Consider the following 27,317-nt stretch of genomic DNA (forward strand, 5'->3'; position numbering starts at 1 on the left):
CGCCATCATCTACGTCATCTCAGAGAACTTTGACGACGGAATCACCCCCACCACTTATGCAGGGCCGACTGAGAAACGCATGTAGGGGCCTTTTGTCATGAAAGGACCAGTGGCGCAGCGAGGGGGGGTTTTGGGGGATAAACCCCCCCCCAGAGCTCATAGAAATTTTTGAGTTAAATCTATTTTACATAATTGGATTAATATTGCTTATATAATAGTGTGAGGATCGATAAAATATCCCTCAGATGGCCGTAAAAATCACCATTTTGAACCGTTGATCTTAATTTTTCTGGCGGAGGGCCTCCGCACCTCCCGCTTACCCTGGCGGGTATGCAATACCCCAAGCCCCCCAGTATTAGTTGCGCCTGAAACCCCCCCTAGCCTTAATTCCTAGCTGCTCCCCTGAAAGGGCCGGATATATAGGGTGGACTATGGCTCTAAGTGAGTGCGCCTTTCGACCGTATGGTCCCTTTCCCTTTCACACCGCAGCCGATAATCACCGAATCCTTCGAATCAGGACTGAGCCAAGGGATACCGCCCAGAAGCAAAGGTCGAACGCGCAGACGATACCGCCGTACCTGGCGAAAATAAGGGCGAGCGACAGACGCTCCTCATCTCACTGTACATTCACCGAAAATCCCTCATCCGTATCTCCTCCTTCGTCACAGAGTTTGATCTCACCTCGACCCTTAAATAAAGGTCTCCTTTAGGCCCCGTCATCATCAACCCATCCAGCGCCTTTCAATCCAGCCCGAGAGTATCGTCGATTTTAAAAGATAAAATGAAAACACAGCACTCTTTTTTTTTCATTCACTAAGTTTCATTTGCACGACTCGACCCACGAAATCTACCATAGGGAGCAAACTACCTCGCAAAAATCCTTTTCCTCCTGCGCAGCAATCTCCACAGGGCGAAAGGTTAGAGCCAGCCTTTTCATGCGCGTCAGGGGGGATGGAGTTTCCCAAACGCGCCCCTTAAAAACCCTTACCTTCGGCCCCGCCCAAGCTTATAAACCCTTTGCATCCCGTACCCTATTTTCAGGAGATACCCTTTCTAACCCTTGGATTCGGTCCGCTTTTATTTCACTCCAGATTCCCGACCGCCCACTCATTTCCAAACGGCATATCTCCACCTAGAAATCTCAACGCTACACCAAGGGATAACCTTTCCCCAAGGGAATTGGCGGTCTTTCGTTCATTTCAATATTTCTCCTCAAATGGAGGCTATGGGATGAGGAAATGCAGTCATTCATGCTCACTGCACCCAGTAATTTAGTCCTAATAGCGAAACAAGATCATCCGTTTTCCCCTTAGTTTATTCACACATTTATGCAAATTATATTCTAGTGACTTTTATGGTATTTCCCTCTCTAATGCTTTTTCCCGGCAATTTAATTTTATAGGAATTAATATGTATTTTGTATGTTCTTTAATTTTTGAGGTGATGCAAAGAAATTTAAAATTGAACCTTTATGGGTTATTTAATACCGTTTTGAATTTTTACAGTCCGTTTGATACATACATTTATACATTAGAAACCTTGAGAACAATAACTATTTACAATTTAGGCGTCTTAGTGGATGTCACTCTTTGATGAAGTTTGAAAATAGCAATAATTTGAAAAAGCGTAAAAAAAAATTTCACTAAACCACAGCATTCCCAAACTTCATTCTATTTCAATCAATAAACATCGCAGAGAAATTTATAAAAAGAGCAGAAAGAAGAAAATTGCCATAATATGCTAAATATGTCAACAAATTCTATATAGATTAATTGCCATGATAAAGCCTTAGAAAAGAGAATTTTATTCACCAAGATAAATTTTCCATTGTAAAACCTGCCAAACAATTCCGCAAGTAAAAAAATTAAACACAATGACTTCATGATGCGTGAAAGTTGTTTGGCAGAACTAATTTATAAAACTCCTCTTGCAAAATTAGCCGCATTTTAAAAATAAAGCAGAAGGAAACTGAGCCAAGCAGCCTACAGGCTTTTCCATTAAGCGGCAAAAGATGCTTTCTTCTTCCTATGTTCTCTTGTTCCTATATAGGTAACGGGCACCGAAAGATTAATAATTAGAAGAAACTCAGAAAAGCAAAATTACCTTTGACGACATAGGTACTGCTGATATTTCGGTAGGCGCTAATTAGGCTTCCATGTCCATTTTAGAAAAGAATTTTTGCCCGCTCTTTGGTAAGATCCATTCACTAAGAGACGAAAGAAGAAGCAAAAACGTCTTTCTAGCAATTTAAATTTACGCAACCTACTATCATTAGACATTATTACAAGCATATGCATTTTTCTATGATATATTTGATTAAAAGAATGATTTTTTTCTTAGGTTTTGAAATAAACGTGACAGTAAAAACACGTAATCCGTGTTTCAAAATATTATCCACTGATTACTCAAGAATTCCTTCCAAATACAGCATTATCACTATTATATACATAACGACGCATATTTATTTTTTAAAAAATAGGAATTCGTTCAATTGAAACCCTAATAACACATCGTTCTAAAATGCCAACAAGGAATAAATTATTTAAAAAAGTATTTTATTTAAGAATGGATACACACATGCTAATCGACTTCGAAAAAGTGAAAAATCTCTAATAGGATGCAGATATCCAAAATTCTTAGCAAGGGCTTACGTAGTACTTTAAGTACTAGAGGGATATGCCATGAAAATGTATTAATTACTTTTTATTTCACACGGTATTTACAGCGAAGGAGAAGTTTCTATGCTCTCATTTGATTACGGCAAAGTTCAAACCGATTCTATCTAAAACTCGCCATGGAAATAGCACGTCAAGTTTAAAATCCCAATTAAACCTTAAGTCTTGGAAGCTGCGTGAGTTAAGCTATTTGATCATATACCTAACAATGTTCAAGGTTACGAAAAAAACCTAGGCAGGATAAGTGGATAAAAGGGTTTGCAAGAAATAAAAACGACAAATTTCTAACCATCCGCCTACAAAACCCTAATTTTTTCTCAGATCACTGGAAATGATTCAATAGCATTTTTTATCTATAGCACATTATTTGTACCCAAAAGCATGGAGTTGAGAACAGTAATTCATAAAAAGGTATATTTCTACGAAGTTTGACATGGAAATATTGCTAGATTATTATTCAATAAAAACAGAGTTACTGGATAAGGGATTTACAGATTCGGATTGCTCAACTGTTGTAAAAACTAAATCATCTACACCTTTGACAGGCAAACTAAAAAATACCTATAGAATTAATACGAAGTAGAAGGTATATCGAGCAGATCAAAGCGGTCTGTTGGAATACTAATCGAGAAGAACTACGGCCACGACATGATTTTTTAAATGATGTTAATTTAAAAAATGGAAAAATTCTATAGAAAAATTCTAATTGAGAAGAGAAAAGCGATCGCTCCCTTTACTCACCATCTACGAATCACTGCATATCGGTCGAAAACTTTTTCCCGGTCGACAGGAAAGTAACAGCGACATCCGCGAAAACCAATCCACCGAAATTGGGCTGTGGGGAGTCCCGGAAAGTGTCCAGGCATAAAGCGGACGGATCAGGCAGGGTTAGAGACTCGGCGTTTTTGATGGGCCATATCCCATTTCTTTTGTCAAAGGATAAGGACCCTGCAAGGTTTCGGAAACGGATGGGCTGGGAAAAATGTTAGGGATAGGGGAGACACCGGAAATGGTAGACCATTGTAGACTCACTTGTACGTAAGCATGGTGGAGGAAGTAACGAAAGCTGGGCTACCTCTTTACATCACGACCATGAATATGGACTTTCATTCGGTGCTAAAATTACTTTTTCGACGATTTTGTTATTAAATTTGCACTGAAATCTGCATTTAAAACAATTTTTTGAAATTGTATGCATAATTGTTATATTTTAGCCTTATGATAACGTTAAGCTAAATCTCAAATTTTGGGGTCGATATAGATTGACGCAAGAGAGGGATATTACAGAACGTATAGGTAACATGAAAGTTATTAGATAAGTAGTTATTATCAAAAAATATAGTATACTAGACCAGGAAATAGGTTTAATAGCAAAGGACAGCAACTTTCACACTTATAATTTCAGCGATACGTAGACCAAAATACAAGTATTTTTTGTCCAAAATGACAGACCTTGAGAACCAGACCATTAGAATTTGCAGTGAACAATTGAAGTATATATTATTTAGGCGGCAGCATGAATAATACCATTTGAACGTAATGATAACCATCATAAAATTGGTTTACGTAAAGGAGATTTATGCAGTGTAAATTAAGTTTCATCAAGTCCATAAATCACATTCAAGGAATTTTAGTTAGCTTTTATAGGAAAATGTGTCACATTGTTAGGTTCACCGTCACCAAATAAATCGCATTCAATTCCAATAAATATTCTGATAGAAATGAAAACTATACTTGATCCTATTTTAAAATGCCTTTCATTAACCTAACAGGATATTATATATAAATTATATTAAAATTATAAAAAAATATATTATATATAAATCAATATAATCTTTTACCTTTCGAGGTACGTTCAGAAGGTAAACTGTAGGTGAGCACCTCAATCTAATTTTCGAAGGCGGCTTCTCAACTTGCGGAATTTTTCGGTGAAACATACCAAGCTCTACACTGAGAAATTGAGCCAGAAAAAAACATTTGATTTACTACACTCGATACTGAGTTTAACAAACATGTACTCGTAAAAACATCCCATTTTTACCACTCCATAACGAGGCTATAATGGCATCCCATATCTTGAAAATAATATTGAACATCGACCATGGTTGGAAACATTAAATGCACGAACATGGGTGAGTTAAGAATCGATACAATTCTGATCGTTTACTTGCTCAAAGTTAACGTACGGTATTCTTCACAAAACGCTTTATGCCATTGTCACTACACATAATGGAGGAACTTTCCATCAACACCTTTTGCTCCTAAATGGCAAGCGTTGTCACGCTACAATCGATTTCCGAGACGAAATATTCTTATGTTCTTTGACATTGAACTGCAATGCATTATTCAACTAAGTAGCATGTTGAGCGAAAATATATTATTGATGTGTTTTATAAACAGAAACCATGCAAAACGCCCAGATTTTTTTCTTCAATACTTCAACCATACTAAGAAAAATAAGAAAAGGGTAACAAATAAGAGATCAAAATGGCGAGTTGCGTCAACCCAATATTTAGTTGTTGACTTATATTAATGCCTGAAGTAAAAAAAAGAGCTATTTCAATTGCGCACTTCAGTAGAAATAAGAACTTGTAAATAAGAGAACCAACCATTCATTCCACTGTTACAGCCATTTCGATACCGAATAATGATGAAGTAAGAAAGAAAACATTAATTTTATCTATTATTTATTACTAGCAGGCCCTCCGGCGTTGCTCGGAAGAATAGTAAGTACCCAGAGAAGTGGGAAATTTGGAACTCGGATTTCATGATCATGTAGATTCCAACTTTTTCCTCTTTGAGGGTGTCAAGATATGTTTCTACCTGACAGGATGTAGAACCAAAGAAGTATGGCGTGACGTAACAAACGGTAATAACAAAACGACGCCAAGGACGCGTCGGACACAACCGAAAGTAGCACTACGGGGTTTGGGAGCACGAGATGCATCTACCAACTAAGTTTGGTCGCAATACAATCAGCTGTATGGAAAAGCATAACTGACAACCGGGCATCCTCTTTTATAGATATAGATGCTGTTTTAATGTGGAAATGATTTCCTACTCACGAACAAATATTATAAGTAACAGTAAAAGCTGTCAATTCCGATTCTACCGATTCGATCGATAGATTTTTCTTCCTCATAGGAAAATCTACTAGAATTGGTAGAATATTAATTGCGTACGCTTGGTTTCGCTAATAGTAGGGCCCGCCCGCCTTGTGACGGTGCGGGACTCCTCGTCCCTTCCCTTCCTTCACCGTCCTTTCCCTGGAGGTATCGTCGGGCTCTCATCGCGGCGATGCCTCCAATCCCTTTTCCTTTCTGTCCGCCCCCTTCTGGGTGCAGAGGTAAAAGCTCGCGCTTATAGACCCTGCCCCAGGAGTGTAACCCGCGAGCCCGCCCCAAGGGTTTCGTTCACACTGTCAATTCCGATAATACAAATGAAAAACGCTGGTAAATTACATAAAATTCAATATCACTACTGTAACATATACCCAAATGGAATCTTCTTATCCACTAGTCTCCCAGGAATATCACTCTATTTCCTAATCTCGTAATTCCTCCCGCATCTCTATTTAATCGCTAAAAATAAGATCAAATCTAAGGCACGACCTTAAACAGAAAAGCAAAGCCATGCACCCGAAAACGAGCCTTAATCATAATTTCGAAGGCGACTATTCAACCTTTGCATTTCTAGAAAAGATATTTCAGTATACACATTCAAAAATAAGGTTAACAATCATGTACTCGAAAGATATGTCATTTTCACCACACTATATCGAGGTGGTAGTGGCATTCCATATCTTGATAATAATATTTTTCCCTCAAAAATTGTTTAAAAAGTTTAATGCGCGAACTGCGTGGGTTGGGAAGCAAGAGTAGGTATTCGCATTCCACCCCTAGTTTCCATGTACAAATTTTGCAGCAGTAAACCGATGTGAGGTTTCTCTCCACCATTTACTCGTTAAACTTCCCGTAACTATCAATCTTTACAATCCTACAAATAATAAACTCATGCCAAGACAGTCTTAAATGTACATTCAATACCTCCACTTCATGGGGACTACTTATTATTAAGTAAGGTCCATTACCATTTAAAAAATATGCTTCCAAAGACTATTTTTGTGGTTTCTCAAATGCGTGCGAAATGCGTCAATAAGATAGGCTAGCAGTATGGAGAGCTTCGTTAAACCAAATAAATGACGTAAGATGATAATGAGTTATTCTGTGCTAATCATGATTTAAGAATTTACAATTCCATATTAGATAGTACACCATAATAATTCCTGAAAATGTTTCTGGTTACCATTCTTAGATGCATGAATACGCTTCCATTAACCCATCATGAAGGCAATCATTAACCCGTCCATCATTTTCCTACGACTGATTAGCTAACTTTTTTTTACCGATATCGTACATTGCTCATAATATTAACGCTTCTATTCTGCTGCAAGCAGAAATAATAGAGCTATTGTACTCGTACGGTATTGGAGTATTAATCAAGGATTGTTTCGAGACTATGAATTTCAACTTTGGTTTGACTGGCGGTAAAAAGAATGATGATAAGAATTAGCCAAGACATGAACTTTGTTATAATTTCTATCAGAAGAACTCAAGTTTTTAATCGGCTAATATTGGATTTTCACCAAAACACTACCACAATTAATATGAAAGCGATGGCTATGAAGTCATTGCTCCATAGTTTTTAAAGGACAGTGAAATCATTAAATAATATATACATTCCGAATTTGTATGGCCGGAGGACTTCGGCAAAGAAACTTCAGAAGATGTAAAAATCCCACTTAAACACCAATATTAAATTTTAACTTCATAGATCTCCGCTGTTCAGGGGAAATTCCTACAAAATTTTGGCTTCTTCGACAGTACCTGTTTAACTAGTGTTCCAACTGGCTACCACCAATATTTTCGTCGTCCAATAGGTAAACCACGCAGTAGACATGACCCAGGCAACTACCATCCGATTTCATTAACATCGATTATAGGCAAGATACTTGAGCATATCATCGTTAGCAATATCATGACTTTCTTGGACAGACGTAACTTCCTCCTTGACTGTCAGCACGGATTCCGAAAAGGTAGATCATGCGAAACACAGCTCGCGCTCTTTCTTCACGACGTTATAAAATCTAGTGAATCGAAAAGACAAGTTGACGCACTATTTCAAGATTTTATGAAAGCTTTCGACACTGTACCTCACAACAACCTTTTATCCAAATTACAGTCAGGCGGATTAAACGAAACAGTTGTAAACTGGTTACGCGACTTTCTCAGAGATCGTAAAAAAAAAGTAGTTCATGACGGAATGAGCTCTGATGTTGTGAAAGTTACATCAGGTGTTCCACAAGGAAGCGTAATCGGCCCCCTGTTGTTCATTATATACATTAATGATCTCTGCTCCCGCATTAGTAGTAAAATACGTTTATTTGCTGACGACGCTGTCATCTACCGCGAAATTAGTGATCACTCTGACTATGATATTCTATCATCTGACTTAAACAACGTTCATTTGTGGAGCCAAGAGTGGGGACTCGAACTTAATCTGAGCAAATGCATGGCGGTACATTTCCTGCGGAATTCGTCCAACTCTAACCATGTTTATGCAGTGGATGGTATTAACATAAAGGCAACAGACGAAGTGAAGTACCTGGGAGTTACGATAGGAAGAGAGACACAGAGAACATAATATTAGAGCCACACTATATCTCCAGGTCCGATAGAAGCGATAAATTAAGAGAGATGCTTGCCGAACGGATTATGGGAATTCGTTTTTCCCCCGAACCATAAAGGGCTTTAATAAACGCTAGTCCCAACCTCGTTAGAGCATTTCATTTCTTTTTAGTTGTAAACGGCTGGTGTCCTAACACCCCCTGCCACACGCCTTTTAGGCGGCTCGCGGGGTATTATGTAGATGTAGCTGAAGTTTGTATGATACGCATATGAGGTTGGCAATATTATCCGCACGATACATGCAGCACCATAATGCTCGTGAGGGCATGCAAAGTTAGTATGACATTCTGAATAATGAATAATTTAAAATAAACAAGTGAATATAATTTAAAATAAACAAGTGAATATAATTTAAAATAAATAAGTGAATATAATTTAAAATAAACAAGTGAATATAATTTAAACTATTTAAATAATTTATAATAATGCAAACAATAACCCTTTCATCAAATCTGAATACTGCAGTACAAGACAATGCGCAAATATACAAAACCTCAAGCCAAATGATACTTTAATATCACTACACCCTATAAACGACAGTCGTTTACCTTATCCGGCATGCGACTTATATTCCACAGTACCTCTACGTTTATAGCTCCCATAAACGAGAATTTACCCTCGAGGTGGAATAAAATTGAATGCGAAAAGCATGCTCTACACATGCCCTACAGTTCTATATCAATCCATCTGTTTTTTTGTACACAAAAGAATGAGCAGCGTATTTGTTAAATCTTTATCGGTAACATGGCTGTGGTAAATTTATTTTGCTAACGTAATTGGAATATTTGAGGTAGTTAGATATTATTCTAGAAATTCACCTCATAGCAATTATTGTTAACGTATTAAGTGAAAAAGTATGGCCATCAATACCGAGAAGTCATTTGATGTAAAGCAGATTCACCTCATATTTCATTAACGACATCCAATAGAAATATAGTCGACAAATATTTGAACGTGCATAAAAATTCAATTTCACCTATTATTTTAACAAACATAAACAACGATGTGCATTCATTAATAATCAATAATAAAAACACATTAATTCCAGCTGCTTAAATTGAATCACCGCTGAGTTATAACTTTTTCTATAAATTAGATTAATAGTCATCATAAACTAGTTCGTATTTTTCATAAACAAATACTATAAAGAGTGATAAAACTAATAAAGGGAAGAGATTTATTCTAAAATATAAAAACATATTCGCAGGCGTATTAAAAATAACCACAATGAAATCATAAACGATTTAAGTTTTTCCTGGTGACTACGTCTGACAAATATTTCTCGGGTTTGCATCCAGGTTAAAGCTTTTATGTAAGCAAAAAAAAACTTACATAAAAGCTTTAACCTGGATGCAAACCCGAGAAATATTTGTCACAATGAAATCTATTGTCATTCGAGGTAATAATCGTCACCACTACCACTCCGCAGCGTGTACCTAAATAAGCAATGTGATAATATTGCTATAACGATAAAAATTGAAACGCTTGGATACAAAAAAACCGACAGAATTCCTCACCCAAGGGCAAATTATTCTTGAAGGCGATAGCATTTCTTAACGATCCGCTTTTAAATTGAAAAATATCAAAGTGAAGTAAGATATTGTAATTTAGCCGTTGCTACCCTTTTCATACTAAGCTATTCGGGTTTGCCACCGGGAAAATACTGAATTTACGGCTCGTAATTTTCCGTGGTGCTCTGGATTAGTGGATCTCTTCTTCTTTCGGGTTTTCACCGCATTGGCGTTGACGATAGTCTCGCCGGAACTGTACCTATATCGGCTAGACTTGCAGGTCCATGAAGATCCGCCAACAGGAACACAAGAGATCAACACAGAATAAAAAAATCAGCCTATTATCTGCCGCCGAGCATGCCTGAAGCGTAGCCGTACAAGACACAAAAATTTGACGAAGCAAATATCATCGCGGAAAGAATAAATTATATCGGGTTGATAAAGGAGTCAATGTAGGTCAACAATATGCCAGAAACTTCAACAGGGAAGACAAATATCATCTGATAAACTCTTCGAAGAGAGTTTTCCAGGAACCAGCCAATCACAGAGCAGGAACGAGGGCTATATAAACGCAACCAAAATTTCCAAATCTGTACTTTGACCTGAAGGCCTGGTGGGATCTCAGCGAAACTGTCGTCAACCTTTGACAACCAACACCGTAATAATCCGGAAGATGGATTGATCCACGATTACTAAATTTGTTTCGACATATGAAAGCACGAACGTCATCGGCAGGGGGCCTGGTCATATTTATTTCATCATTTTCATATACCGCTGAACTCAAAACAATGGAATGCTGATCGCTATGCACCGCGCTCGTTAGCAATTGAAGCCAGGCTTTAGGAATGTCCGGGCCATTCAAACTAGGTCAACTCCCACTTAAAAGTGCAAAAAATGATTTAGAGGAGAATAAATTTTGAGAACCAACAACTGCCTGATTAGATCATATTAATTTGCCTTCCAAGTAGCATTCTCATCAGAATTATGTTAGCTAAGAAAATCGAAATTCGCGGGATATCCCACGTGTTTAAACGGTCCGCAGTTCTAAGGGCCAATTTCGAGATCACCGAAGGCGTTTCCACAAATACTAAATTTATGCCGGAATATGGAAGTACGAACGTCATCGGCATGGTACCTGATCATATTTATTTCATCGCTTTCATAGACCGCTAAACTCAAAACAATTTCATGGTTTTCTTAAGGAAGTGGGTATCAGAAAATCACTGGTTACTGATCAACTTAAGGCTGGAAGGCGATACTTGGTGGAACTTGGTGACAGGTTATATAATAAAGATACACTTTTGTATGTTCCACAGAAATTTTAATAACCGACCCAGGTTTCGACAGTACACTTTGTCACCTTGATAATGACATAGTGTACTGTCGAAACCTGGGTCGGTTATTAAAACTTCTGTGGAACATACAAAAGTGTATCTTTATTATGTTTCCTCTCACTGCTTTCTGTTGTACGTACCTACAACAGGTATAGTAGCCTCGCGAGAGTAAATTTCGTGTCGGTGTCTCAAAAAAGTCTACTAAGTCTCGCTATGGCTGCCCTACAACCCCTCAAGAGAGTTTAGCTGGAGTAAAACCTCTCACCAGTGTGACTACGCACCTGAGTTCAGTGGTGCGGACTCAAAGTGATAACGTTTTCGAAGAAGGTTGGAAGACTTTCGCGAAGTTCCTGTATCTCACCTGGTCATTTTTTTGGGGTGCCGTAGTTTTGGGGTAAAAGATATAATCAAGTGGACTGTATAAAGGGTAAAAAAGACAGTTCCCACATTTAATGCGGTTTAGCAAGTTAAAAAAAATAATGAAAAATTAAAATGAAAAAAAAATAATAAAGAAGCCTGAAAATACAGGTCAGGAGAATCGTAGCCGTGCAGCGGTGAGAACGCGTTGAAAACGGCGAGCAGCATGCAGGGGGTAGTCGAGCAGCATGCAGAGTCCGGCGGAACACTCAGCTACGCCGGGGAGGGAGATAAGCGAGACTGCCTCTCGGGTCACTTATTCGTCAACTGCTCTGGTTTTGCCATGAGTCTCCGCGAAGGAAGACGCCGGGAGACTACCAGCGCCTTCCCCGGGAACACGGGGAAGCCTACAGCAGACGATAAGAACTGAACAGAGAAAACTATGAGATAGAATACGCAGCAGTAGTAGTGATACCGATTGGAGACAATAGCCTCACCAGCGTTGCAGCGTGATGCCTACCCGAAAGTTGAAATGTTAAGAGCTGAAATATTGAAATTGAAAAATGTCAATAATTTCGCCGGTTGGAACATTGGCAAAACCGTGTTGAGTTCAATAAATACGCGCGGTTGGTATGTAGCAAAATTATTCGATGGAAGTGACAAATGCGTTCAAAAATCTAAAATATATAGGGATTTCACATGCCCAGCGGAAACCAACGTTCATTGGAAATTTTTCCTTTTAAATGTGATTAAACGAAATTCTTTTGAGCTCTTTGTATAGTGTCTCAGTTTATTTTTCCCTCGATCAATACCATTTGATGCGATAGGTTTATTGAATGCGTGTCAGACAAGGAGCCACCGATAAGGAGAGGAAGCTTTCTAAAGGAGCGGATTGCGTGTTCAAAGTGAAAGGGCGTGACCTGGCCCACTCGGATCGACGGAAATCACTTAGGAATAAAATAAAAGAATCGATTAGATACGAATGAAAAACGAGGTGAGGGTCACAGGAACAAATCTAAAAACAGCTATTACTGGTAAATAACAGCCCTGTAAAAGATAGGGCCATAAAAAGCACCGGTTAATTTGGAAACTAATAAAATACCCCAGCAGGAATGTTAAATAATCGACTAATTCCTATCGGAAGACATCTTTGTTATAGAATATGTGCAGTTCAATTGGATTCTAGACAATAGGTGGTCAATTCTATCGGAATAGAATTCGCTTTATGAAACGAAAGGTTCACTAACAGTCCCAGAAAATACCTCTGCCCATCTGGGAAAAAATACCCCAATAAAGCTGACCTCTGCGTAAACAAGGAAATAAACGCTATCCAATCCGAATCAACCGCGGCAGTTTCCTACATCACATTCGGAATAAAACTATTTGGTGAACAGTTCCTTCGATCTCTATGACAGCAAGTTAAGGTAGTCACAAATTCAAATTAATTCTAATGAACGGACACGAAGTCTACTGGCAGAATAAATAAAATACTGCCACAAGCAATGCACCCAAAATGTCATTACAAGTCCGCAGGTTTACGTAATTATAATTACCCTTCATAAAATGTTCATTAATTTACCCATAAATAATATACTCCAAATCGTTCTTACCTCATTGTCAAACACTATTCCTTCAATCACTTCTTTTATTATAGCTTGAATCCTCCAGATTTCCATAAGATACCAGCGTTTTCGTAGGCTTCGCTGCATAATTTTTTGTCAAACATCTATTAAAACTTTCAGCAACCTTGTGTTGCACCAAATTTAAAATATCTCATCCTCTTTGTCAGATTTGCCACCCATTTTTTTAAATATTAACACTGCAAAATAAAATTAAACCATTTACACCATTGCCACAGTGCAGTTTATGCTTACATAAACTTATCCAATATTTTCTAAACTCGGCTCACAGCTGAGAAAAAATCATGACAAAAATACAAGGTAACAAAAATGAACATTATATGAATTAATAGATACCATAAGTGGCATTTTCCCACATTTTCAGAATATGTCACATTCTTTTTCCTAGAATTCTTTTTCAAGCTCCCTCAATTGGAAAAGTGCATTAAATGATTGCTTCTTATAACTACTTCTTTTAAACCTCGAAATTATCAATAGGATAAGTGGTTTTTATCTCGCTCTTCAGTCTTACAACAAAATATTTCTTTTTCTGGAAGCTTACACTATACATTTATTTAAAATGATACATAACTTTTGATGAACTCAAATGAACTCAGAGCAAAATATGGCGAGAAAAATAAATTATTCTCAATTTATAGTTCGAAATTAATCCATTCGTTTCATGTGAAATAGTATTTAGAATAGTAATGATTCAGTCAAAGCTAATTTTACTATGCCTACATAAGTGGGATGTCCTAAAAACCCACTAATACCAGTGGCCAAAAAACTCTGCCCAAATGCGAGAGTCAAAACTATTTCATGCAGCTACCGAAATTATTATTTATTGGTTTATTAAACACCTCAAATATTATAAAATTATTTCAAATGGACTGTCCTTCCTAAAATTTTAAATAAATAAATTATTCTGTTTACAAAATGTCTTTGAAAATACAGATGATTGAGTTTCAAATATTATTGAAGGCTATCTACCGAGTTCTATCGGCTTACTTGGAACAATGTACTTAAAACCATTGACTAACGCTCTTCCCACATAGAATTACGCATGTAAAGTTGAAAATGAATTCCACCGCCATATACATTATTCATCGGATACCTTACCTCACACGGTATATCAGATATAAAATAATACATTTTACGCATAGCTGGGTCTTGACGCATCTAAGGACTCAAACGGCTCACTGTTATTTGATATGATTCAATATTATTGCCCGGTGATTATTTCCATTCATCTCAGCTATCGAAAAATATCCTTTTCTGAGTCGAAAAAATTCTTTTTCCCTTTTCCCCCGTATTTCGAGTTTGAACTTCAACATCACGTAGGTATCTTTGCCGGTGTAAACCTCCATCACTCCAATTCTATAACTCCTGGACCGAATTTTCATTGACTCAGGCCTCCTTTTCATTCAGCAGTTGGCAACATTTTGCTTTACCGCATAGCGGCATGTTCCACGCACATTCTTTTAAACGAAGTACTTCCTCATTCGCACGCTTTTGACGCTCCGTCGACCGTCAGATGTATTTTAGGGCGTTCTTCCGAGGAGACCCTTGACCTTGGTCAAACCAGCTTACTGACGCTCAACTTTCGTGAATGACTTACGACCGCAAAGCACGACATCTGGCAATCATTCCTTTAAGTTCTCCTTTCTCATTTCAAATACCAGGAAATCTGGATACATATTCCGCAGGATAACCTTTTCTTAATCTTCGTGTTTAAAAAAAATCTTCATTCACCCAAATGATCCAAATTCACCCACTGCGTCCAATTATTTTCTTAACCGCTAATTTTAAAAGCTCAATTTGAAACGTATATATTTATTTTTTAGAGACAAGAGGTATTTTGAGTCAATTCTTATATTTAAATGTAATAATACACCTTCAATAAAATAAATTCACTTTGAAAAAATGGCTCCGTTAAGACTTTTCAAGAAGAAATAATTTCAGTCCCTATATCCTAATCCTAGGATATCCTAAAATCTCTCCCGCTCTTTCCATGTTTTACAGAGTAATTCTATCACAAAAATCGTTTATATCGTTTAAATCGTATTTAAATAATATAATGGAAACAGGCTAAAAAATGAAAAGTTAAAGAGAACATGTGGTTGTAAATTCGAATATGAAATGTAGTAAAAAGAGGAACTAGGAGATGGCAAGCGTCATTAGATAACAAGAGTCTATGGTCCAAGAGCCCTCAATGAACTCATGTGGTGTAGGCAGGGACCAATTAATTATCTTCAGCTGCACCGACGTCTTGGTGGCACATTCCACTCTCGAACTCATCTGAACATGTTCATGACTATACGTAATCTTGCATTTAAATTATGGGTATTAGGCAACCTAATAGTGTAGTTCCTAAGTCACTAGCTCTGAAAATAAATGCTGGCGATAGCATGACTTTTATAAAACAACCCCACCTTGGTGCCCACTGCCTATCCTTCGGATAACTGGTGAATCTTTGGTTCCCCAGGACTCTTTTGTTAAGAGCTCGGGCTAACGCCTGGTTCTCATGCATCTTCCCGTCCCTTCTCTCCCGCGATGACAGCTATGGCCTCATCTACCGTTCTCCTCAACATCTCATGCATTATAGCATTCGAGGAAATCCATATAATTCATCTTTTTAGCAAAAGGTGAGAACCTACTATCCATTTCCGAGCGATAGGTACAAACGTGAAAAAAAGGTTTCCTCGGTATAATATTTCTTTCCGATCGGAGGGACCCAAGTCAGTCCTTTCCGAAACTCTAGTCTCCCTAAAGAACCTCTCGGCTCCACTCCTCAGAAGGGTTTCTCACTACGACAAATATATTGTGCCACCTCTCTGCCCAACACATTCACAACAACGCGGGAACCCTACATCACGTGGTCTCTCCCTTTTGGGGATTTGAAGATTATCTCTGGATCCTCGGATACGTCCAGCCTCCCACCTCAACCATAGATGATGACTTTTTCCACCTCTTATTCCTGTTTTCTTAAAGGATGCTCTCTATATCGGTGGTATAGGTGAAGTTCAAAAAAATTAATGCAGCGATTTCTTTTCTATTTTTTCATGAAAAAGTACGCAGCTCTGCATAAATGAGTATAAACCTAGAGTAGAGAAGCTGGAAAGAATATGCCAAATTTTCTTCCACTAATGATCCCGGTAATCCCTGATCTTTGGCTGTCGACACATCACCATATATCTCCACCCATTCACCTCAAAACAACCTCCCTAGCATTACCCACCTGTCTCCTCTTCATTCACCCCTTCACGTTAGGTAAAACCGGACGAAAAAAATCTGTGCATACACAAATAAAGGTGAAATATATTTACGTGGTAATTGGTCTATTTACTTGTTCACCATGAGAAGATTTTTTTCACGTAAATACTCAACTAATTCTCTAGAAAAAGAAACTCTCTTAAATCGCACAATCATTTACTTAACTAGATTTCAATCCAGCGGTAAACAGTGACATAATCGAAAATAATATTAACGACAACAATTTTGAGTAGACTATCGCAGCCACAAAGGAATGTTTTCGAATGAGAGGCACAGGACGGTAACAGTAACCGTGCGATGTGTTCTTCACGGTGATCGGTGAAACTTCTGAATTGCCTGCCAAATTGCCGCAACTCATTCAACGAGAAATTTCACACGAAGGCAAAGAAGCATTATTTTACGAATTCGGATAATACATTGTGTTAATATTTTCTTAGAATTGCTGCTTGGTATAATTCTATGCATAGTGACCCTGACATTTCCCCAAAGGTGACCATCGCCACAGCAGGTACGCCGAGGCGGAGGAGGGACGCGGAGCGGAGAAGGTACCGAAAAAAAACTAAGTCGTAGGCCATGGAAAAAACATCCTTGGCTAGCCTTAATTCTTGCAAAGAAATGAATTTTTGTCAATAAACATAATAAATAGCCAAACGTCATGACTCTTAGCTAAAAGACGAAGAAAAATTGGTGCAGTATTATTTTCCTTTTATTAAACAATTTAATTTTGGTTATAAAGTTTCAAAATTATAAATAATATGGTTATAAATAGATTAGTGCATTCAATATGAAACATAATAACTTTGAAGTTAGGATTGAGGGTGCAGTGCCCGACGTATCAACGGCGAAATTCTTGGCGCCGCAGTAAATCGAACGACGTAACTTTTTTCATAGGGGCTAATAAAATGAAAACTATCCTAATTATGCTAACAAAAATAGATTTGTAAGCTAAGAAAGAAAAAAATTAAACTTCAGAAAATTTCAAAATGATCAATTGGAATGGAAAAATTTTACATCATTTCTAAAACCACGAGCGCCGCAAAGGCGCGGCGAATCCATATGAGGGTTAAATTTTTCATGGTTGCATACAGCATAAAAAAAAAATAAAATTCTCCTTAGCAATTGTTGGTTCATTAAAAATTGCAGCAAGGCAAATATAACGGACATAAGTTGTAGCTATTACGTCATCTTTTACTTTTCGGGCCCAAAAAATGTGCAAAGGAATGCTGAAAGAACGTTATTGTAATGTTTCTTTTTTGAAACATCATCACCTAACCAACCACACTACTACCGCACATATGTCAAGCAACTCCTATGAATATGTTTCAAATATAAGTAGCTATTCCTGCACTAATCTTATCCAATGAAAAGGGATATTGAGAATGCCCGCAAGTAGTGCAACCCCTCAGTTTATTACCACCTCGAACACAAAAATATCCCAACTCCTGTCTTACCTTCATCTCCTTCCCCTTATTTTCCTTTTGCTAATGCGTAAACAAAACTTTTGAATTTCGCATGGATGAAGATGAAAATGCAGAGGGACAGAACACCGATCCTCAACAGAATAGAGAAGCGATTCTCTCTTGGGAAGCTACCTCGGAGAAGTATTTACTTTGCATAGCATCAAAACGAAGGAATAACTACAAGGATAAATGAAGGACCCTCCATAGATAAAAATTCCACGGTGTATATTAAAAACAGGGAAAATCACAGAAAATAAATATCTAGGAAGAGCAATGGAAGAAGAGTTACGTGATAAAATTTTTAATATGTTCTTCGCATGTATAGCCATGCATAGGAATGATTTTGATAGCTCCTAAAATACTTTATGTACAATTTTCTACTGCATTGCCAGACAACGTTAGGAGTAGGAACTATTCAAACTATAGAAAAGAGAAAAGAAGCCGATTTTGCGGTCGATCACAGTTATGTGGGGAATGGATAGAAATCGCCTGTTGATGGGACATAATTGCGAAAGCAAAAATTAATATAGATAAATACCACATCATTACATTATGTAAGGCTTCTGATTACATTAAACGGCACTGTCTACACGAAAACGTTCAAAATCGATACGTATTCACCCTTGCGTGCCACTCAAACTCGCCTGGTTCTGTAATGACGATATAAAGAACCGTGAGCAACTTTCACGGATATAGCGACAATTTACAATATTCAAAAGAAATCCCCCCTCCAAATTAATTGGCCTGGTTTAATCTTCGTTATGTAGCATTTGTTCAATTTTAGGAGAAAAAACAAAATAATGACAACAAAACACGAAAAACATTTGGAAAACGAGAAATAAACGAATATCTGAAATACGGAGAGGGAAAAACTGAAGCATTTCCATTGATTTATGGTGATTTCAAATCAATGAAATGTATTGACGATCTTTCAAAACACCATGGAGTTCTGCCCACCCTTATATATAATCCATTTTTCGTGAAATAAAAGGTTATCTCCATAATTACTTCTAGCTTTGTTCCGTACCATCCATTATGTCTCCTTCATTATGTTAACGCACTCCATTATGTATGGAGATAAGCTACAGTCAGATCTGATAATCTAAATGAGAGACAAGATAGCGTGGAACGTCAACACATAATAACGTTTCCAAAGACCTTTCACCAGTAAAGTCTTTTCAGGACGAGCAGGAAGTTGAGAAAAGAGAATCTTATTACTTACAGGATTTGGCAATGGTCGTTCAGCATCTCACGTCGCGTTACTTTGAAGCTGTGCATCCTGATATGTGGGGATTGGAAGCCAAAGTGGACAAGTGATTTTTTTCTGAACAGAGATAGGTACAGAAATTCGGTAAAGAAAAAATATTATATAGACTGAATATTAAGTAGTGCATTTGATTTGCCACTCGATAACAGCACACAACAGGCACTCACTCGTCTCCCTTGGCCACCAAGTTTTTATATATTTCATCTATCAATTTCTGTACTTAACTCTATGTAGAAAGAAAATCAGTCATATCTCTTGGCTTTTCAACTCCTCATTTGTAATTTTGTCCGGCCACTTTTGCATTTGAAAGCGATATGATGGCGAGTACAACTCTAATTCGTTCAAGACACGCTAAGTTAACTCTTCCTACAGTTTGTCGGAAATGACGGATTGTACACTGTGTACAATATTTCTATTCAGCCTGAAAAGTAAGGAAACTTTGTTTCATACAATCACTCGTATCATGTTATATTCACCTAAATCGTAAAAATAGTCGAAAAATATACAGCTATCATCGTATTTCAGTGTTATTTTAGATATAATAATACCTTATTAAGGATAGAAAACCAAGTAGACTATTTATCGCATGCAACAGGTGTAAAGTAAAATAAATTACTTTAAAATTCCACTTTAGTGACACTAAACGCCTGTGTGATGTTACGATTTTGACCGGTGTTAGATGCAATTAAAGAATTTTACATAAAACAAATCTTATGCTGGAAACTTAAATCAATACCTGGTTAAACTGAAAACAAGGCAATGCAAAAGGGAAAAGAAAAAAAATGTATTCAGCTCCCTCGGATCTTGCAAAACACAGCTTTCTACAAAGTTTCTCATTAATTGTTATTTGCTGAGCTTTATATTATTTAGGCCTCCTTAAATACAAAAACTCAATAGTTTATGATACATGCAATTTCCATAGGGTATTGAAAACTCATCACACTAAAAAATCAAAAGAACGGCAAAATCAGAATAAAAATATTAATACCCAATTAAGGATCTTACTGGATATTAGAACTGCCTCTTAACCACGGTTCGACTAAGGGAAATATCATGGTAATCGGAAAAAAGTATTCGCTCATTACTGATCTAGAAATAAATTAGATTTAAATTTATATTATAGGCAAATTTTTCAGCGCATAAGCTTCCTTTAAAGCGTATTGATCATAGAAGAATTTAACATTTATAATAACAATAGGTCACAATAAACGCGTGCAGAACTCCTGTAGATGGATTGATAGTAAAAGTAGATTGTAACATCAGACACTTTTTTCTTCCAAAACATTTTCTATTTCTTTTCTAATACAATTTCTTTCCTCGTCTCCATCCTTCCAAATATTTTCTCAATGGCTTTCACACAACAATCCCCTCTCATCCCACATCAATCCCTTGTCAATCTGCCATTCCTCTTCATTGCACATAAACATCAATTTTAACATAAGCATTAAATCAATAGAAGTATTAACTAAACATAAAAATAAATATCAAACGTTACAATACATTCTAAAAGGTACTGGCTATGTGGAGCATAGGGAATAGCAACGAGAATTGGGTTCGCGTATAGTGTTAGACTACCAACTTCATCATTCTTCCCTTATACTGGGACCAAATCCCCTTGCTTATCCCACTTTCTTATTCCCTCACCGTTTCCCGCTGCGTTCCGACAATCTATACCTTAATCTCCTCCCATCCCTTCCTCGCCCTGACGCTTATCGTCTTCCTTAACCCAAGGGGCCCTCGTATTTCTGCTTTTTTACATCGAACCTTCTTTCCCGCACGTCTTTCAATGTCTTCCCTCACTCCCTTTCCCTATTACTTTCTCATATTCTTCCTTTCCACTCCGTCTAACACGTGAACCGACGCGTATTAATATTCGGACCTGGAATTTGGCTCGACAAAACAAGCATCAGGCGGACGGTATGGTAGAGAAAGGAAAGATGATTGAAGCGATAGGAGGTAGAGAAAATGAAGGGGAGCCGAGTGGAAGGGAATACTTCCCCATGAGTAGAATTGATAACAAGGGCTGTGGTCCAACATACCGCGTAACTTTTCACCCCATCATTAATAACATATGCCAACGTTGTAGGCTGAAGAAATAAATTTTGGAATTTAAGCATTAATGATAGAAAGAAGGTCTGAGCGCGAATTATTCGTTGTTTATAATGCATGTACACCTCTCTATCACTACCCAAAATGATCATTTCGACGATAAAATACAATTTATTTTATTACGGTGACGCAAGGATATTTTGGATTCAAACCGTCCAATACTATGCATTATATTATGCATTTATTTATAAAATTAAATATAAACGGATTAAATGTTGAAGTACTATTAAAGACTCGATATACCGACATTTACTTTTCAATATTATTCTTTAAACACTAATATTTCAAACTTAACGAAGTTAATTTAACCGTTTGTATCATCCAAAGAGGCCTAGCATGAAATTTGATGATGATTTCCGGCTCTTAAAGCAGAATTTTACAAAGTTTAAATACGAAACTTACGGTTGTATTATCACATGCCGGTTCAAAACGGAATCGCTGGCGTAATTTTTCATGGCAATTATTAAAGGAGGGACCAACACGTAGCAGGCGTCTTGCATGATGGAGGATAGAATAAGGATGAGGATAAGGCGCCGACTGGGATGAAGATGGACCGAGAAGATAGGAATATCTTCCTCATGATTTAAATTTAATGAGGTCTTTGGTTTTGTAAGCCCCGCCGGATATATGGGAGAAAATTTCTCAGAGGCTCAAGGTGATAAATATTAAGGGTATTAGGATTGGTTGCCATGGGCCAAGAGATTATGTTCTCAGTGAATGTTGCTCAAAGAAAAGCTATATTGGAACAACAAATTTCCTTGCTTACGTACGGTAGCTTAAAGATAAACAGCAAATTGAGAGGGGTATAAGAATCAAAACGACAAAACAAAAACGATTACAGAGATATAAAATCCAATTGACTTCAGAATTAGGAGCATGTAAGGTTCAAAGTTAGTATGTTCACATGAAAAACAATGCTTTGGATTACCTATTTACTCATCTACTTAAGCTAAAGGAGTTAAGGGGCTTAAGCCATTTCTCGTCAGTCAAAGACTGTGAAAAAGCTATAAAAATATATTTATAAAAACAAATAGTCTAAGTAAACGTAAAAATATTGGAAAATCAATTTTTTGAAAAGCATGGAAATTTTTAAATTAGTAGCTAATGCAAAGTGTACAGCGAAATAGTGCGGATGGTTGTGAAAAGGTTCTGTCATTCGAATGAAGGTAAAGACTAAACATTCAAAGCATCCTTCTGATACCAAAAACGAACAAGGCATACCATCGCAACCGCCTATGCCACAAGGAAAAGAATTGTAACTAATGGGATTCTATGCCCATTCTATCCTAAAATGGAACGTATGTTCTCATACAAGGGCTACTTAATGATTAAATACATGCCCAATGGTAGAGGTTCGGTCCTTTCCGTGTAAAACACATTACCCTTAGCGCCAAGAAATGACATCTCAAATCAGAGTCAGAGTACAAATTTCCCAAGCCCTCGTCTCATACTACAAGATAACAAGATTAAAAGGCAAATTCGAAAAATTTTATCTCGGGAAATCATGTTATTATAACTCAAGTAATAATAAAACAACTTAATGAAAATGAAAACATGGAACGGGTTATATTTGTATTCTCCATTTTTATAATCTCATTTTTCTGAAAGGTGGGATTAAAATCATTTTCCAGCAAACAAGAAAGGTAAAAATGAGGAAATCTCCTAATTTTTCCGTTTGCCGTTAAACCCATTTTCATTTACAAAATAAAATAAAAAAAGAAGTGAAAGTACGAGAATGCATTCACATTTAGCCTATAAAAAAGGTAAGAGACGAGTTAAAGATATGGTATGAATAGGAAATCCGCCTATATGGAAGTCAACACAGAGATATCTGATATGTTATACTGAGGCAAATTGGAAAAGGATATAAACAACAAGATTAATGTCTTCAGTCGAAAAACGTCCGTGATATATTGGAGCACATTCTTCTGTTATCATAGTTACTCAATTAGTTAAATAATGAATTACTTGATTAAACACGAAGGGTCGTAGTTCTCTTTATTCTTTACCTAGGCTGTCAAATGCCAGAAAATGAACCCAGATTGATATTTTAAAGGCGATGCGACCAATTTTTCCGAAGAAAACAAAGCTTCTAAATATGAATCTAGCGTGTAGCCTTTATTTAACGTTAAGGGACAGCGTGCTTGCCTCAACTTTTTCCTATGTGGGTAAAATCCTAAGGCACAATCAAATTGTTTGGATAAGAATGTATTATAGAGTTCAACATTCATTACTTCAAACGGAAAATTACAAGATGAAGAAAACATAAAAAATCTTGGTGGTGTTACTAGTAGCATACCCGACTGACGATCGAAAGATGTTGGTTCAAATCCCGGTCACACCAATTGATTTGAATTTCTTCATATGGTGCAAAGAAAAATATATATTTCCAAATTTTAAATAAATACTATGGATATGTAAATTTATTTGTGATTAATAATATTTAGTGGACATTTTACCGAATAATTTACTTGATAAGGTTTCACTGTGATTTTTTTTCACGATATCAATCGATATTAAAAAGCAAAATAACCTCAGAAGGGGGACATTTCAATGGTTATGTATTGATGCATTTTCAAACTTCATGAAGAGACTGATAAACCATTTTCATGTAAATTACATGATTTGACTTCAATTTCAGTATTCGTTTTCTCAAAACTGAACAAAAAAGTGTCGATTCGCGTAAAAGTCTTATTTTCATTAAGATTCTCATGGCACATTTAGACGCATCTAAGGTTTCCTAACAAAAAAACGAGTACATTCCAACATAAAATTACACTTTTTCCTATTTTTAGGCAAGCATTTATATAAAAGCCAGGGTATAAAAATCGGAATTTTTGATGCAATTTCAAGTAATTTTTGCCGGGAAAGTCAATTATAATGACAATCAGTTGGTAAACTACACTATGAAATGCATACAGTAAACATTTTCTTGAACGTCATGTCTGGCGTCTTTCATCATCCGCCATTACGTCCACCTTCCTCAATTCGAGACAATTTACTTCAGTTATAAATATTTTTATTTAGTTTTCTAATCTCAAACCGGCATCGCCGCCATAAGATCATATTTCAATATTTATGAATTTCAAACGCATTCTCCAGAAAAGGACCACAGAACGTCCAGCAATTCTTATCGTCAGTGGATGAAGTACAACCAGGAGACAATAATTTGAAATGTTCATAATAATAGCACATAATTTGTTTCCCTGTAAAATCTCGAAATACGGATTTAAAGGGGAATACTAGTGAGAAAACATTTCGAAATATTAACCTGTAGCCAGCTCGATGTTCCTGGCGTGATATTTATGAGGACTCCATACACCTAGTCAATTTTCATGTAAATAATATTCGCTAGGTTTCATAATTGGCCATAAGAGCTCCTATCGTCAACTTTCATCCGCAATCAGCAACTCGTTAAATTTTTTCCGCAGTCGTTGTCGATCTCCGAGAGTTCTAAGTATATCAAATGATGATTATGACACCCAAGCAACGACAAAGTCAATGGTGAATTAAAGGGAGTGCATGTCCCTCCATAGCATTGCTCCTAAAAGAAATATCGACATCGGACCAGCTAGTTCTCTACAATCGATGCCTATACCTGACATCGAACCCCATCGATGAATTGGCCGTATTAAGCCGAAAAAAAATTTCACTCATCAAACGAAACTTATCGTACATATTCCCATTAAGCTAGTTAAGCAGCATCTTCTATGGCCGCAACTTTACATAGGTAGAAATTCAAAAATAGCATAGCATCACCAAATGCGCGAAAATTTCCGGTAGCGAATATTTTATGGTCCATCAGGGAAACATGGCAGGGGTGCCCGCTAATAAATCATATGAATTAATCTGATAAGATACTCGTGGGTGATATATGGCACCATATTTCACTTTAGTCTCAGGGGACTCCCACCATTTCTTAGGCAACTAAAAGCACACCTTTTAAGTGCATGAAAAGGAGTCAAGGACTTAATGCATTTGACCATAACATAATATCATAACTGATAATACTCCCATAGGAATATCCAATTCTGACCATTCATTGTGCACACGTTTTGTTTATAGAACGTCCAATCATGTGTCTCGGCCACAGAGGATGAAAACCAAAGAACCAGAACATTATTCAACACATTTGAAAAATCAAATGATATATTCTGCCTTCACTTCATGATATCCCATTAGTTTTTAATTGCTCGATTGTAGGGGATTTCGATTCGTGGAATAAAATTTTAAGTATTGGAAATTTTATATGTAATCTATACATATAAACTGAGTAGGCGCGAGTAAAAGGGTAACTATAAGGGAATTTGGTCTTAAAATATAAACGCCATGGGTGAATTTTTTTTAAACCTTTCTCTACGATAACGTTAAGCAGTTTTGGGGAACTATAATTTTAAAAATATTTATTTTCGTTTAAAATGCTCATTTTCAATGTATGTGAATTCATGTAGAATATCCAACGCCTTAACACAATCAAATCAATGTATTTTACTGGATGTTAAACACCACTGATAATAACCAAGAGAATCAATCACTAATAATAAGATAACTTGCTTCTCGACCTAAAATATTTCATAAACCCCGCCGTTGACTGCATCTTGAATTGTGCAAAATCTGAAATATGTTACCTAATATACTGCATCGGGAAATGAAAGTCAAACATTCTTTAAATAATTGCCACATCAACCGTAACACATTTAAGATTACTAAATTTGGGTATAAACTACGGCATGCATGACTTATCGTCGCTGGGGAGGTTTTTTACGGTTACCTGCCACTTCAAATGTATCCACAGTACGATTAACATTGTTAGCTTACGTAGCTTCTGGTGCTACAACACTTCCTTCATTCAACGTTCAATACGAGAAAACGACAATTGAGAAGTTTAAGCCACCCCTTAGGCGAAAAGGCTAAATCTCATCATTTAGCCTTACCAAAAGATGATGAATTGCATCCCAAAGTGCGCTAATAAGCTCCCGCTCAAGTTCGAAATGCTATTACCACTTAGTTCGCACCATTGTTGCCTGAAGACCATGGAAGAAAATCGAATCATATGGTAGCATCTGTTGAAGCTAATTATGGGGCTTATCCCACAAAGGACAGCCTCCAGTTTTTATTATTTCATCAGCACAATGATTAACAACCTATCGAGTGAAGAGAAAAATGTGAATAATAGTGTTCGAGCATCTTCAAACGCCAATGTTTAGTTTAAACAAAGGCGCCTGATTTTGGCAATGGAGGAAATATTTGTAATCAAGAATAAATTAAGGCCTAAAATTACAATACGAAATAGTAGGTAGGAAAATATTCAAGTATTTATCGGTCGAAATATTAAGGTCGCGATTGAAGGTAAATAATCAATTCCGTAATCATTTATTAAACAAATATAGATGTCATTGATAACTCGAGCATGGATTCGTTATACATTACTATGTATGTGTATGCATAAGTATGTGCCAAGGACCTTTCGTTAGTTCTTACACACCAAAGAAATCTCTGAAGCCTATCCATTTGAAAATTAAATAGAAATTAAATAAGAGAAAGATGTTTTTACGTGCGCATTAGCCTCTAGAACTCACCGTTGAAAATCAAAATGGAAGATAAAAACAAATATCAACTTTCGAGAGCCTAATCCAAATATAATTATCTAACCTGACTTTCATATGCTACAAAATTCTTGGCCCTGATTGCCTCGTCTTTTTTTCGAATAATGATATTTGACTTAAAAACCAGCAAATAAAAAAATTAAAGAGGTATATCGAAAAGAAAAATGAAAGACTAATTGCACATCCCAAATATTTTTTGGTGAGAAATCAATTTGAATAAACAAAAAAATTCTATGTGAAAAGACATGCTTTTTAAAATAGGAAAAATTCTACAAAAAATTACACAATAATAGAATCCCGCGAAATCGTTTCAGTATGTCGTGATACAACATATAGCATATATTTTAAATTTCAAGGTC

At 36.7% G+C, this 27,317-nt stretch overlaps 1 protein-coding gene across 2 annotated transcripts in view; it reads left to right on the forward strand.

Moving 5' to 3' along the window:
- LOC124158979 (diuretic hormone receptor-like) overlaps nt 1-27,317 on the forward strand; it is a 532,792-nt gene that overhangs the window by 170,302 nt on the left and 335,173 nt on the right. The gene's annotated exons all lie outside the window — the stretch shown is intronic.

Source organism: Ischnura elegans, chromosome 5 (assembly GCF_921293095.1).
Source record: "Ischnura elegans chromosome 5, ioIscEleg1.1, whole genome shotgun sequence".
Taxonomy (NCBI): domain Eukaryota; kingdom Metazoa; phylum Arthropoda; class Insecta; order Odonata; family Coenagrionidae; genus Ischnura; species Ischnura elegans.